At 47.3% G+C, this 14,885-nt stretch overlaps 1 protein-coding gene across 1 annotated transcript in view; it reads left to right on the forward strand.

Moving 5' to 3' along the window:
* The first annotated feature begins 6 nt into the window (after positions 1 to 6).
* The window catches only part of SLAIN2 (SLAIN motif family member 2), a 55,310-nt gene continuing 40,431 nt past the window's right edge, over positions 7 to 14,885 (forward strand). Inside the window, exon 1 of the mRNA XM_019553038.1 lies at positions 7 to 140. The gene's annotated coding sequence lies outside the window, so the exon portion shown is untranslated. The remainder of the gene's footprint in view (positions 141 to 14,885) is intronic.

The raw sequence follows: 14,885 nt of genomic DNA on the forward strand, positions 1-14,885 counted from the left end.
CCGCCCGCGGACGAGCCCCGCGACGGCAGGAGCAGCGCAGCTGGGGAGGGTGGCGGCAGCGGCTTCCTGGACGAGGTGGAGCTGCTGCGGCCGGACGAGCTGGAGCGCCTGGTGGGCGGCGAGGAGGACGAGACGGGCTGGTGAGCAACGGGGCTGGGCTGGGACACCTTGCTGCCTGGGAGTCAGGAAGGAGAGAGACCCCCGGCCGGCCGGCGTAGGACAGACCCTGGCGGGTGATCCTCTTGGTCTCTGGGCCCTCTGGCAGGTGGGCTCGGGCGGGCTGAGCTGAGCTCCCCCTGGCCGCAGCAGCAGCTGGTTATGGCAGCAGGGTGGAGCGATAACAAAGGCCCAGATCCTGGGGCTTCAGGCTTTAACGCGGTTAATTCCTAGCCCCTGCGATGCATCACCTTGTGAGCCTGGAGATGCTGTCATGGGTGTTGCAGGGCCCCTGTGGTCTTAGCAGTGTTAGGTGTGCAGCCTGATAAACCCAGAGGTTTCCCATAGGAGTCTCTTGTGGTAGAACAATTCTACCCATTTGTGAGCTGAGTTGTCTGCAACAGCAGAGCTGTTCTGCCAGCTTAGGCAGTCAAAAACAAGTGAAAGGTAAGCTGGAGGTCTCTGGGGGCAGGTTTATCTGGGGCAGAGCGGAGCCCAGACCCAAAAAGTTGACAGCTGCTGTTTTAATTTTATGTCTCTTCCTGTCATGATGCATTGTGTTATTGTGTTTGTCTTGCACATCTTGATTAGCCAGTAATTATCCAGGCTGACCAACTTCCTTAAGGTAATTGCTGCACTGCTCTGTGGTGATCAGAGCACACCCTTGTGTTTCAAAGGAACCCTTCTCAGTGGTTCTTTCTGGTCTTAATTTTGAGACTGTATCAGTGCAGGCCACAGTAGTGTGCTACCAGGCCTTCCAGTGTCCCGATGTTCAAGGGAGCAACATTTCAACAGCATGATTGGTACCAAGGGCACAGAGCAGTACCACCAGTATAGATATGGGTACAGGACAAAATTGCAACCAAAATAACATGATTAGGGTGGCCTCAGAGCACCCTTGAGCAACTGTCAGCTTGCAAGTTAAGCTACTAACAGCTGCATTCTGTAGTTAGACCCAGTGACTAGTGTGCCAAGAAAGACTGTGGACTGATATTAATGGCTGATCATTAGCCAGCCATATTGGCTGATACTGATCCAATTGCCAATATCTGGCCTGGCAGCTTAGAGAGCAGCATCTGGCTGGTAAGTTTGTTCAGGGGAAGGTGCGGGGGGGTGGGGCAGATTGAGGCCCTTGTGGTGAGGGAGGGGCTGCAGCCGGGGCAGGTGCTGCACATATGGGATGGGGTGGGGAGCAGCTCCCACTGCTGTGCGCACCCCAGGGAAGGTGTGGGGGCATGTCCCTCAGATTTGTGTGCTGGCAAGGGAGGGCTGCCACTGGGGGCTGGGATGCTGCTGCCCTGCCTGGCTGGAAGGCAGCTGCACTTGGAAGGGAGGTTATGGGGGTGGGGCTACAGCAAATTTTGGTGTGGCTGTAGGCCCCCTTCCTAGTGCCACCACCTACCCCAAGCATAACCCCAGCCCAGTGTCCCGTCCTGTCCCCGCTCCCCCTCCTGCCTCACTGCCCCTCGCTGAGAAGAGACTGGCACAGCCCCTAGCCTGCAGTGGGCAGCCCACCTCCACCTCATGCATAGATCTGGAGAGCACATGCCCCCCATGCCTCCCTTGTGAGCGTGCACAGTGGTGGGATCTGCCATCCTGGCAAGCAGCCCATGGCTCTCTCCCATGCCCTGCCCCAGCCCATCTTCCTACCTCATTGTGGGGTCCTCGATCTTCTCTCTCCCCCATGCCCCTTCTTTCCTATAGAGTTACTGGCTGGATGTTGCTCTCCAAGCTGCTGGGCTGCATTCCTTGCTATGTGCGTGCTGCGGCTGCACATATGCACGTGGCATTTATCAGCAACATTATTGGCCACATCAGCCAAAAAAAGTCAAAAGCCTCAGCCAAAAAAAGTCAATAGCCTATAATGTGAGTTTTCCTTCTGTCAGTGCCAGTAATGATATGGGCCTATAGTCTTAAACACAGGAGTGTGCTGTCTTGCATGCATCAGTTAGCTGGAAAATGTGTTAAGTTAGTAAGGTTCTTTGTGGACAAACTTATGCTATCAAGTTGCTGAACTGCTGATAGGGACTTGACTGTACCTGAATTCTCTTGTCTCATTTTCAGGATGCAGTGTTGTTATAGTTGTGATGGTCCAGGAAATAAACAAGAAACAAGGTTTACTGATTTTTATTAGATCACTATGGTTGTGAGAGATGGATGAGTTTTCAGGCACAAAGTACCCTTTCTCAGGTCTGGGAAAGAAATAGAGACAACCTAAGCTAAATAAGCAATAGGAATTGTTTTATCTGGGTTTTAGCTTAGGCTGTCGCTGCTTCTTTCCCAGGCCTGAGAAGGCATTTTGACCAATGAAAAAGTTTTGGGTACTAGTATGGGGTTGGCAACCTATGGCATGCGTGCCAAAGGTGGCATGCAAGATTATTTTGATTGGCACTCAGGCAGAGGAAGAAAATGTGTTGTGGTGGGCTGAGCATGTGCCCATGCCCCTTCCCTTCTCAGGCAGGAAAGTCTGCAGGGAAAGGGGCGGGAGGCATTGCCCAGTGCTGCCCTGGCCCTGGTGGGCGCTGTACCAACACCAGCTGCCTCCCTGACCCAACACTGCCTGCAGGGACCCCAAACTGGGGTGGGGCAAGCCTTTGCTGTGGCACTGGGCTGGAGGGGATGGAGCCCTGCACCCACCCCACCAGGCCCTGCACAGCAGTGGTGGGTGGAGCAGGGCACGGGATAGAGCCGCAGCTCATCCAGGGAGTGTGGGCAGGGGCAGTGGCTTCCACAGTGGCACACGTTCCAGGAGGCACAGGGAGTGTGTGTTCTGGATCTGTGTGGGACAAGGTAGGCTGAGGCTGGGGCAGTGCTGGGCTCTTCCTGGTGTGGGGAGGCACATGCTGTGCTCCAGGGACTTGGGTGGTGGTACTTGGAGGGGGGTTGGGTGGGCTACAGCAAATCTTGAGGTTGGCTACAGCCCTCCCCTCTCAATGCTGCCACCACCCACCCTGAACATAGTCTGCCTTCTCCCCCATCACCCCTGCCCCTCCTCCAGGAAGAGCCTGGCCCCAGCCCACCCTGCCCTGCATAGATCCAGCAGCATGTGTCCCCTGGGTTGAATGTAGCAGCAGGAGCCACACCCCCTGATGACCTGCTTGGGGCTCAGTCCCATGCCTTGCCCCGAGTGCCTGCACCTCCCCCCAGCCCTAGCCCCACTCCCTTCCTCACTGCTGCCTGCATGCCTCTCCCCACCCCTGCTACAGCCACCGGAAGCTTGTGGCTGGGCTGCTTTGTGGCCATACCACTGCCCTGTGTTGGGGGGGCTAAGCCCTGTTAGTCTCCCTTTCCACTGCTTATCCATTTTAATTTAATGTTAAATGAAGCTTTTAAAACATTTTTAAAACCTTATTTACTTCACATACAACAGTAGTTTAATTACATATAGTGAGAGACCTTATAAATGTTAAAATGTATTACTGGCATACAAAACCTTAAATAAGAGTGAATAAATGAAGACTTGGGGGTCAGCAGTGTTTCAGAAGTGGCGTGCCGTCTAGTAAAAGATATTGCTAACACTGTCCCCTCCATCCCCCCAGCTTCTAATTTTCAGGGGACTGATGAAATATCATTTGGTTTAAGAGAAATTATTTAAGTCTTCTAAGAGGTAATTTTTTTTTTTATTAAAATGAAGGCCAAGTCTCCTTCTATGAGAGAGGATTAAATTGTAGAGGTGTACTGATCCAGGGACAACAGGGCAGACCCTACAATGAGAGACTACGGGACCTGAACCTGTTCAGCCTTCACGAGAGAAGGCTGAGGGGGCACCTGGTGACCATCTGTAAACTCACTAGGGGGGACCAGAAGGGTTTGGGAGAGACCTTGTTTCCACTAGCGCCCCCTGGCATAACAAGGAATAACGGCCATAAGTTGTTGGAGAGTAGGTTTAGATTAGACATCCATAAGAACAGTTAGGGTGGCTAGGATCTGGAACCAGCTTCCAAGGGAAGTGGTGCTGGCTCCTACCCTGGGGGTCTTTAAGAAAAGGCTTGATGCCTACCTGGCTGGAATCATTTGAGCCCAGTTTTTCTCCTGCCCAGGCACAGGGTTGGACTTGAAGATCTGCAAGGTCCCTTTCAACCCTACTTCTATGATTCTATGATCAGTTGCCTATCAGGTCAGCACTGATAAGAGAAATGACATTATTGGATATCGGCTTTTTTTTGGCTGTTGTAGCCAATAATGCTTACCAATAATTATGCCTTCTGGCCAGGGCCCTGGACACTGCGGTTCCCTCTCCCCTGCAGGGCTGGGGCCCCTGGATGCCTGGGTTTCCTCTTGTAGATGGGCAGCATTCTAGCCTGCAAGGGGTCCTGCTTGGAGGTCCTGCGAAAGGGGTGCAGGGGGGCTCACATGCATGTGCACAGTTGCACCCATGCGCATCGCCAGGAATACAGCTGGGCTGCATGGAGAGCAGCTCCCTACAAGTAAGTCTGTGGAGGGGAAGGAGCATGGGGGAGGGAAGGGGTGTGGAGGGAGGCAGATTGAGGCCCTCACAGTAAAGAAGGGAGTGGGGCAGGGGCTGGGGGTGTTGTCCAGCCAAGGTGGTGCATGGGATTCAGGGTAGGGAGCAGGACAGAGCCACAGGCAGCTCGTCCAGGGAGTGGGGGATGGGGGATGGCTTTCTGCTGCTGTGCACATCCCCTAGAGGAGGCATGGGGTGGCATGTGCCCCCCCCCATATTTGTGTGTAGTTTGGATGCAGGCTGCTCTCTGTGTTCAGAGCTCTCCATTCTGCTGCCTTTCCCTCTGGAGCTCTGCACCAGATGCGTGCCCCCTGCCCACCCAGCAGTAGTGAAGGTGGTGAGGACCTCCTGCTGCTGAGTGGGCAGGGATGTGCAGCTGGCACAGGGTTCCTGGGGTAAAGGCAGTGGGGCAGAGAGCCCTGAGCCCACAGTAGGCTTGTTGCCCTACCATCAGCTCAGCCAGGTCCTGCCCTTCCTGGGCCCAGGTTCATTCAGGCTCCCCTGCAGGACATAAGTTTCCCTTGCCCCTGGCAGCAGCAGCAGGAGGGGAAAGGACCCTTTTCCCCTTGCTCCCAGGACCTGGGGCCAGCTGTGGGGGAAGAGTTGCCTGGTTTCTGCAGGCCTGGAATAGTCCCATAGCCCTGCCCTGGGCAGAAAGAGGAGAGCAGGGAGCCTAGCCCAGAGACTCCTCAGACCTGAGCAGCCAGAAAGACTCCTCCTACCTTCCCCCTCAGCCCTTCTGGGCAGGCTCAGACAGCTGCCCCTTGGCACTTTTACATGTGCTCTGAGTGTGGGGGAGGGGGACGGTGCTTTAATTAGAGTGTCTCTCAGAGCTGTTCTAATTAAAGTGCTGCAACATCTCCTGTATCATCATCCCCACACTTAAAATGGTGGTGGCAGTGCTTGAACTAAAGCTCATTCGACAAGCTTTAGTTCAAGCACCCATACCATCATTTTTAAGCACAGGGACGCTGGTACATGTGACACAGGAGGCTGCTGGAGCACATTTAAACACAACTTTTTTTTTTTTAATGTCAGTAGTTTAAAATGTGTTGCACTATTAAGAAATATTTGTCATTGGATTGGTATCAGCTGATATGGTTGGTTACTGGTCAGCTGTTGAGATCAACCAAGAAAATCTTTATCAGTGTACCCCTAGTATTTAGCACAGGGGTGGCCAAAATATGGTTGCCATTAGGCCATTCTGTCCAGCTCATGGGGGCCTCTAAAAAACTTAGAAAATTCATATGTATCTGCCTTTGGCTCCTGTCAAAGATGACAAGAGCCAGGAACAGTAGGACCCAGGGGAAGCTACAGCAGACTCCTGCAACAGCAGGGCCCACCTGGCCCTGCCCCACCAGCCAGAAGCCCCTGCCTAGGGGCTGTTTGTGGCTGCACCAGCGCAGGAAATTCAGCTAAGAGTTGGGGACAGGGAAGGGCTGCAGGCATTTGCCCCAGTCCTTAGGGCCTGGCCAGTTCCTGATGAGCCCTACGATCTGGCGATGCAGCCAGGAGCCATGTGGTACAGAGCAGCCAGCGGGCAGGTGGGAAAGCAGCAGGGGGTGGGAAGTCGAAGCAAGCGGTGTGCAGGAGCGCGTGGCCTGTACTGGTGTCCTTGGGCCAGCACCAGTGGGGCCCAGAACAGGGCGGTAGGAGTGCAGGGGGTGGGCTGGCAGGGGTCTGTGGAACTAAGGCTGGACTCCACCAGCAGGGAGAGGGGGGTACTGACCTGGCTTCATAGAGTTCTGCCACCCGTTCTGGGCCCTGCTGGCGCTGGTCCCGGGACACTGGCACCTGCCCCACACTCCAGCCCTTCTGCCACTGGCTCCTGCATTCCTACTTACTTCCAGTGCCCCTGCCCCAGCCCTGCAGTACAGGCAGGGATGCGCGCAAAGCCCTGATCCCGCGCTGCCTGTCTGGACTGAGCAGTGGTGGTGGGGGTGGTGCTCAGCATGGAGGGAAAAGCAGTCCATTTCCCCTCCCCTAGTCTCCCTCATAGTTGGTGCTTCCTGCTGCAGCTGCTCACAGCTTGTGCAGGGCTGTCCTGCTTCTCTGTCGCATCACCAGAGAGCAGACACAGGTAGCCCTGCACCAGCTCCAAGTAGCTGCAGCATGAAGCACAGGCCGTGGGGAGGGGGAGCATCAGCTTTTACACCACACTGACCACCAGTTTGTTTCCCCCTGCTGCTGCTAGCCTGGGCCCTGCGCCAGCTCCAGGTTCGCCTATTGAGGCTGAGCCACAGCAGCAGCAGCTGGGCAGAAACTGGTGCTCGGTGCGGAGGAAAGTGACCCCTCACGGCATTGTTTACTGCCCCTGCCCGCCTGGAGCTCACATCATGCTAGGCTGCAGTGCAGTTGCTTTGCCACCTCTGCTGCCCAGCATGGCAGCAGTGGCCATATGGAGCAGCTACAGGGCGGCACAGAGGCAGGACAGCCCTGGGCTGGTTGCAAGTGGATGCAGCACGAAACAGTGGCCATGGTGGGTGTGGGGACACGCAGCTTTTCCCCCTGTACTGAGCACCATCCCCACCACCAATGCTCAGTTCAGACAGGCAGCGCAGGGTGTGCGGGGTTGTAGATGCAGGCCTGTTCCCCCCTGTACTGCAGAGCTGGGGTGGGGGCATTGGGAGTGAGCTGGCATGTGTTCTGGGGCCAGTGCCAGCAGGGCCCAGAGCGGGTGGCAGGAGCACAGGGTCCAGGCTGGCAGGGGCTTTATGGAGCTGGTTCAGCTCTCCCACTCTCCATGCTGGTGCAGCCCAGCCTGGCTCCACAACCCCTGCCAGCCCACGCCCTCTGCTCCTACTGCCCTGCTGTGGGCCCTGCCAGCGCTGGCCCCAGGACATTGGTGCAGGCCTTGCGCTCCCGCTCACTTCCACTCCCCTCTGCCATTTTCCCCAATTTCCTGCCTGCCCACCAGCTACTCTGAAGTACATGGCTCCCATACGCACATCCAGACATCCCACAAACTCCCATTGGCAATCACTTCTCCATATACAACATAAACACACACAAATCAGAACAAAAATATATTTTTAATTAAATTAAAATATTATTGTGTGCGTTTGATTTTTAGTATGTGATTTGGTTTTTTTTCCCCTTAAGTTGACAAACCCTCTTCCCCCAAAGGAGTAATTCCAGGGGCAAGGGAGGGACTTCCAGTGGCAAAGGTCAGAGGTTACGGGTGGAGCTACGTGGCCCTCAACAGCTTGCCAAAATGCGATAAGCAGCCCTCTGCCCAAAATAATTTCCTGTCCCTGATTTAGTATGTAAAGACTATTTAATCTTTATCACATACTGAAGACTGTAAGTGGCACATATTTCATAATGGCTAATGAAACTAATGATAATCCACTCACCCACCCCACAGAAGTTGAAGGACTTCACAAAGGAAAATATCGTTTTTCTCATTTTTACAGGTAACAAAACTGAAGCAAAAAGTGATTAAATGACTTGCCTAACTGGTCACTGGCAGAGATCGAACCAGGTTTTCCGCCTTGCAGTCCACTTGTGCCTCCTAAAATTTAATATCTACAACAAAAAAAGTGTTTATTCCATTAATATCATTTTTGCCGTCTTTCAAGAATTTTTGCTTTTACTGTAGCTATTACACTAAGAGATATTCAAATACTTACATTTTAGAATTAAAGCAAGTTTAACATGAAGTGTTAAGACGTCATGAAATTTTGCAGATTCCAATTTGCAGTACTACAAATTCTGTAAAACAAAATTGACCAACTTGGCATACTTTTTTGCTCATTCAGAATAATTATGTGAGATCACCAACACTAAGTTAATGGAAAGAGTTTTAAAACAGACCTTTAAACTTGACAGCATTTATCTGAAGTTTTGTACATTCAAAGGTCCTTTTAGACCAGATATTGTCTAACAGAATAAGAGTATCTCAAGAAATGGTAAGTGAGAGTATTACCCATTTGTTGAACTAGCTCAGCTGTTCCTGATGACTGGCACAGTATTTTTTTTTTTTAAAGTAATGTATGAACAAGTGAAGCTGGCCCACATTCCTCTTAGATCATTTTGAAATAGCTACAAAAAGTCAATTAAATAAGGGTGCACCAATAAAGATTTTCTTGGCCAATAGCGATAGCTGACTGTTAACCAACATGCCGATCTGATAACAAACATTTAATAATAGTGCAAGGCATTTTAAATTACTGACATAAATGCACCTTGTTTGTTTGTTTGTTTTGCATTTATTTATATCATGCACACATGCCTCCTGTCTGCTGTGACCCACAATGGGGAAGGCGGTGACTACCTTATTCCCATACACGTTGCCCCCTAACCCATAGCTCCTATGTGCAGCCCCACTCTGCACACAGCTCGTGCTGCTGTCCTGGGCAGGTGTGGTGGACCGTCTTGTAGACAGTGGTGTTTGGAGCCCCAGAGCACACTGCTACCTGAGTGCCAGAGGGTCCCATGCAGCTGAGCTCCCACAGCCATCAGAGAGAAGCCACTTTTGCAAAGGTGCCCAGTAAAGCACAGTGTCCCTCACACAGTCCTTACCCCACTTGCGTGCAGCCCAACATTTCCACGGCAGCCCCAGCACTCAGGTGCCTGCTGTGCATGTGTCATTGTCATGGCAGCACCAGGAGCTGGTAATGGTCCCTTTGCTGAACACAGCCTCCTGTGACTGCTCCCAGGTGCCCCTTCCCCCTCCTGCTGATCACTGGGACCTATAGCCTGCTGCAGACTTGGGCCAGTGGTGAGGTGCAGGGACTGGACTATGCACACTACAGTGCTCTGGGCACACATCCGTAATTATCAGCTACAGTGACAAAAAAAACCAGTAGCCAATAATGTAATTTATCCTTTTATCAGTGCCAATCCAGTAGTCAACCAATATTTTGGTGCACCCCTAAAAATGATCTCAGTTATAAGTCTGTTTATGCACCAGGTTATTTTAATTCTTTTTTTTCAGTTGCTTTTGATTTTTAATGAGACCCTTTTGTCACCAGTTGTCAAGGAATGTTGATAAATGAATAAGTAGTTGATGGTGTCTTAAAGCCAAACATGAAGGCAAAGATGCTCAAAAAATAGTTACATACATGAAACCTGGCATATACACAGGTCTGTATTAAAGCTACTGAAATACCTGAAATGATCCCTTTAAATATTGTATCATTGCTTTAAAACTTACTATAGCTAACACTGGTATCTAATTATATCTTCCCTACTACTGCAATCTTAGCATAACAGCAAACACACTTTTTATTTATATAAATGAAGTCAGTTTGTTTTTTCTTACGATTCCAGTTTTCTCTAGGATGCTTTAACCTCAACTATATGTACTGAGAGCCTGTAACAAATTAATCAACTTTTAACATTGCACATCAAACATAATGTTCAACGTTATGAAAAGGTCTTTTAAATATTTTTGGTGAGAATTTCAGAAGAGTCAATTTATTTAAATAATAAGCTATGACATTTCATTAAAATGAAGTCGGGGGTGCCTTTATTTGTGCTTTATGAGTCAACAGCCTTTTGGGTTAAAGCAGGACCTATTTCTAGTAGTTCATGTGTCAGTTCTAGTCATCCATTCCTAATTAGCTAAATTACTGTTTTACTGGGAAATGATGTAGAACAGTGGTTCCCAACCTGTACTGTGGGATGGGGCACACGGAGCCAGCTGCTTCTCTGCCAGGGCTCCCCCGCTGCCCAGCTTTAATACTGGAAGCTCGGCTGTGACCCCGGAAGCCGTTGACCTGGGCAAACAGATGGGGTCTGAGTGGGGGTCTCATGCGACAACCCTGCGGCCAACCTGCCACAGCCCAGTACCAGGCTCTGGCCTAGTGGTTGGGAATCTTTGATGTAGAATATAAATATCCATATGTCACTTCTAATAATGGGATTTCATCTCTCACTGCCTAGTTTGGTGATCAGTTTTAAGACTCAGAAATTTAAATGATGAATTATAAGAGTTGTGCTTAATGCCTTACAGGGGAAGAGCTACAATTAACTTGAACCTTTGAGATTCAAGTCTTTAAAACATTGCAAAAAACAATGCTACACATTCCCCTGCTAAAATTAATTGTGCAGTCAGATTTGGGCCCTTTGTTAAAGAAATTTATAGCGTCTGATCCAACAATTCCTACCTCAGGACTTGATTAAAAGATCTAATGTGCTGTTCCTCAACTTACATGGTAGACTGAAAAATGTGAGTCTGGTTTGATTGGAAATCTCTAGTGCAGGGGGATATTTTTCTGATTGTAGGAAGCCTGTATCAAGAAACCTGAGAAAAGGGGAGAGGACTGTCTGAGAAATTGCTTAGAATTCTTCCCACTTAGTTAATCTGATTTACCACTGAGCATTGTTAAATCTAAAAGAAAAGTTTTTGCAGGACAAAATCTAAGACATGGTTTTATGAATGTGATGTCAAACAGTATTCCTGCTGAATGAGAGCAATGGGGCTGCCATATAATGTTAACTAGTTACAGATGAATGATCTCCTTTGCTCTGACATCTCCTGTGACCAAGTTGGTTCCAAATATACTGGCACCTGGCTTTCCTTTTGGTTTAAACCAGCAAGGCTGAAAGTCGGGGGGCACTGGTGTGAGGGCAGCTCAGTGTCTCCATATACATTTCCCAGGCTTTTGCATCCGGGATGGGGCACTCCAGCTTCACTTTCAATTGAGGATTACGTTTAGCAAGCTGAAATCTCACTTGGTGTAATTTTGTTGTCTCACAAGTCAGGGAGATGCCTCTACTGTTATGTGCCAATGCACATCTGATTTTTGGACCACATGAAAGTCTCAGTCTCTTTTGTTTGTAATGGAATTTTTAAAGAGATTTTTCCATTGTTCCCTCTATTACAGTGTTTCTAATGTGTGTTTTGTAGACTTATTTGTTTTTGGCACTGTTAGGTCAGTGTGCATCTGCTCTCAAGTCTTTTTGAGTGAATTAGCAGCTTTCCAGATTGATAGTTAAGCCAGTTGTTTCTTCTTAGAATAGTTATGTTAAACCCTATGGAAATTTTCTTGTAATTTTCTGTTATTTCCACAAAAGTAGCTGTAATAACTTTACCTGGGAAAGGTCTGTATACTCTTATAAGAAGCTATATACTTTTAATAGTGAGTAAAACGTTACTGGTTGCATCTGCTTTTTTGAACTAATCCCATGGTGGTTTTGTAATTTGGCAGGGAGGGGGTGGGAGGGTGTTTCTTCTTTCTGAAACTTCATATTCAAAAAGAAAACTTAGTGGCATGTTTATTTGCAGAATTATATTAAATGTACATATGTTTTAATTAGACTCTTTGGTTTTGCTACAACTCATAGATATGTCCTACCTTTTTCTGTCAATATACTGGGGTAGACTGACTTGCTTAGGTTAATATTAATAACAGAAGTAGTGCTTTCATAAGATTCTGTTTAGGCACAGTCTGCCTGTGGCATATTCTCACTTAAATTTTAAAATCTCCCTACTCTCTGTTCTTTTAGTTTCTGACAATGAACATATTCTCTTTTTATGAAAGTTTCTCCTCCCTTTAGTCTCACAAGGTTGTCTCCTGATTTTCCTATTTTTAACCTTTCTTTGGTGTTTCTTAGGGGAGAAAAAATCTACTTTCTGAAACTTCATTGAAGTTCTTCAGGGCTTGTCCTTGGCTGCTTCGTGTTTTCACTATATACTCCTCCAGAATTTTTTGTTGTCTGTTCACACTTTAAATGGTCAGTTTAATGTTAGTGATAGATTTATCTTGTCATTTTTTACTTGTCTTTATCCATTTAGTTCCATATTTCACTGTCTCTCTGACTTAAAAACAAACTGACAACCATGGTTTGGTTTAACCAATTTCCTCAGGACCTCCTGTTCTTCACCTCCCTTCACTTGCCCCCATTCCCAAATATGTCACTGAGAGAGTCACTCTTTCCCCCTACTCCCTGTGCCCCCAGTATCAGTCAAACCTGTAACATCCTGCTCCCTCCTTTTTTCTTGACTTATCCATCTAGGTTGTCAGGATCTTGATATAATCTTCTAAATAGGTCACAACAGGTCATGGACTGTATTAGAGGCTTCTTTATAGATTAGTAAAGATTAAAGAAAACTACTCTATCCAATGGGGACTCAGTGCTCAGTCTGAAAGATCCAGTTAAGCATCTCTGTGATGCTTAGTTTTAGTTCTCAAACTATGGATTTATATCTCCAGAGATAACATCCTTGTTAGCAGTATATGAAGATGAGAGATAACAGACCTGATTACCCACCCATCAGCTCTGTTGTCTCTCTGCAAGTTTGTGTACACAACAGAGACAAACCCTTACCTGCCTCTAAAACTGCAAAGTTTCAAGAAGTTAAATGAATAGAGGATGGTTGAGGTGGAGTAGATCTGGGCAAGGAGGAGGAGTCTGGCGATAAATGCAAGGAGGGAGGGGTAGTAGAAACAGAGAGAAACATTTGGAGTGGAATATTCAGAAGTCTTGAGGTATAAGTTTGAGTATAGCCTCTCCCTTAACTTGAGATCTAGTGAGGGTATGGTATAGTAGGAGGGAAAACCTACCATGGCAGCCAACTTTCCAGGCCATAAGAGAGAAGAAATGAAAGATATGAAGAAAACCCCAAGCTAATAACATGGCTGAAGTGCTCATTTGATGTCCTCCTAATACCATGCCTGGCAAAAATATAACCCAAATATCCATGATTAATCTAATGAATTGGAAATAGTTTGCCTCCCAATGACTTCACAAGTATCTGCTTCAATTAGCTGTGATAAATAAAATGCCCACATTATAATTCAGTTTTCTGATGTAGCTGCAAAATTAATCTGAAAAAATATCAAAATAAATTACTGCTTTAAAATGTATAGTGTGTACCTTCTACCAATGAAACCTACATCTCTCTCTGAGTTATGAATAATATGCATTCAGGTTATATCAAACAAAAATGCACTTTTTGTAGAAAACAATAATTCAGTCACGGCTTCCTGACCAGTAATTTAAAATCAAAATGATTTAAATCATGATTTAAATCAAATTCACCTGATAAAAATCAAGTTACTTCATTAGTGAAGTGGGAATTTTACAGGTTTGAAAGAGGTGTGGGAAGCCACATGATGCACACAATCAGAGCAAGCAAAGGTGAAAGGCTCTGTGTCCACTTGTGGAAGATCTTTGCTCTGACCAATTTTTTTTTTTAAATAAATATGCTGAATGTGTCACATGGATCAGTTTCAAAATATGTAATGGAACATTTTGGAATTAATCCATCCTGGAACAGTGTTATAATTTTGGAGGTTTATTGTCTAATATTTCCTGGTTCTCTGCACGGTTTCTTTTTTTTAAAACACAAGTTATATTCTTTATTCTGTGCACTGTTTAAGATGGTTTAAACGTATATGATACTTCAGAAATATAGTAAGGCATATTAGCTATCCTGAGGATCTAAGAATGTCTCTACCTGGCAGTTAGAGAGAATGCAGTGCTGTGTATCAAGACCCAACTCATACCGGGAACTGGACACAATATCACCGTGTTAGCGTAGTGCTCCACCCAGGCTCATTTACTCTGCTGAATGATGTCAGTGCCATTCTTAGATGTTTTCCCAGAAGTAGGATGAGGCATGTTGGCTAGGTGGCAAAAAGGTTGTGACTTAGTGAAGACCACAGGGGTACCCTGTTAGAGCTGGGATTTGAGCAAGTCTTTTATGCTTAGTGTTGTGCTGTTTCACGTGATTCTGAGCTGTCTTTTTAGATGGCTTTGAAGGAGTTGTTTTTTTTAGTTGAGACTGTAACAGTTCTAGTCAGTTCAGTGGCACCTCCACTTCATACAACCACTGATTTGAGGTCCTGACAAGTGGAAAAAAACCCTTTATCAAGATTTAGACAGAACCCAAAGATAGCTTTTGGGTTGCTGTCAGTCATCTGACAAGTTTTGAAACTCTTGACCCAAGTTAATGCTGAGAAATTCATGTTTGCTTGTAAAGATAGCCTTAAAAATGGCTTTTCCTTTTTAAGCTGAACCTATAAGTTGTCTGGGCTCTTGTCTACAGGCCTTTAAGCCTTTCAGTGCTGCCTTTAATCTGTGTTTGGAAATGAAGAAGATCTGAAGAAGAATGCACTGCATTTGAAAGCTTGTCTCTTACTCAAAGAATTTCTTGCATCTTGGAAATTTAAGTTACTTATAGTTATGTAAATTGCTTGTTTTCTACAAGCATCAAGTGGTAATGGTGCAGCATCACAGTTGGTTTCATAAAGGTAGAATAGAACATGTTCAGTAGTATGTGGTATTGTGCCTTTTTCACTCTTCCTGGCAT

The sequence above is a fragment of the Crocodylus porosus genome, unplaced genomic scaffold, assembly GCF_001723895.1.
Source record: "Crocodylus porosus isolate Cpor-Errol unplaced genomic scaffold, CroPor_comp1, whole genome shotgun sequence".
NCBI lineage: Eukaryota > Metazoa > Chordata > Crocodylia > Crocodylidae > Crocodylus > Crocodylus porosus.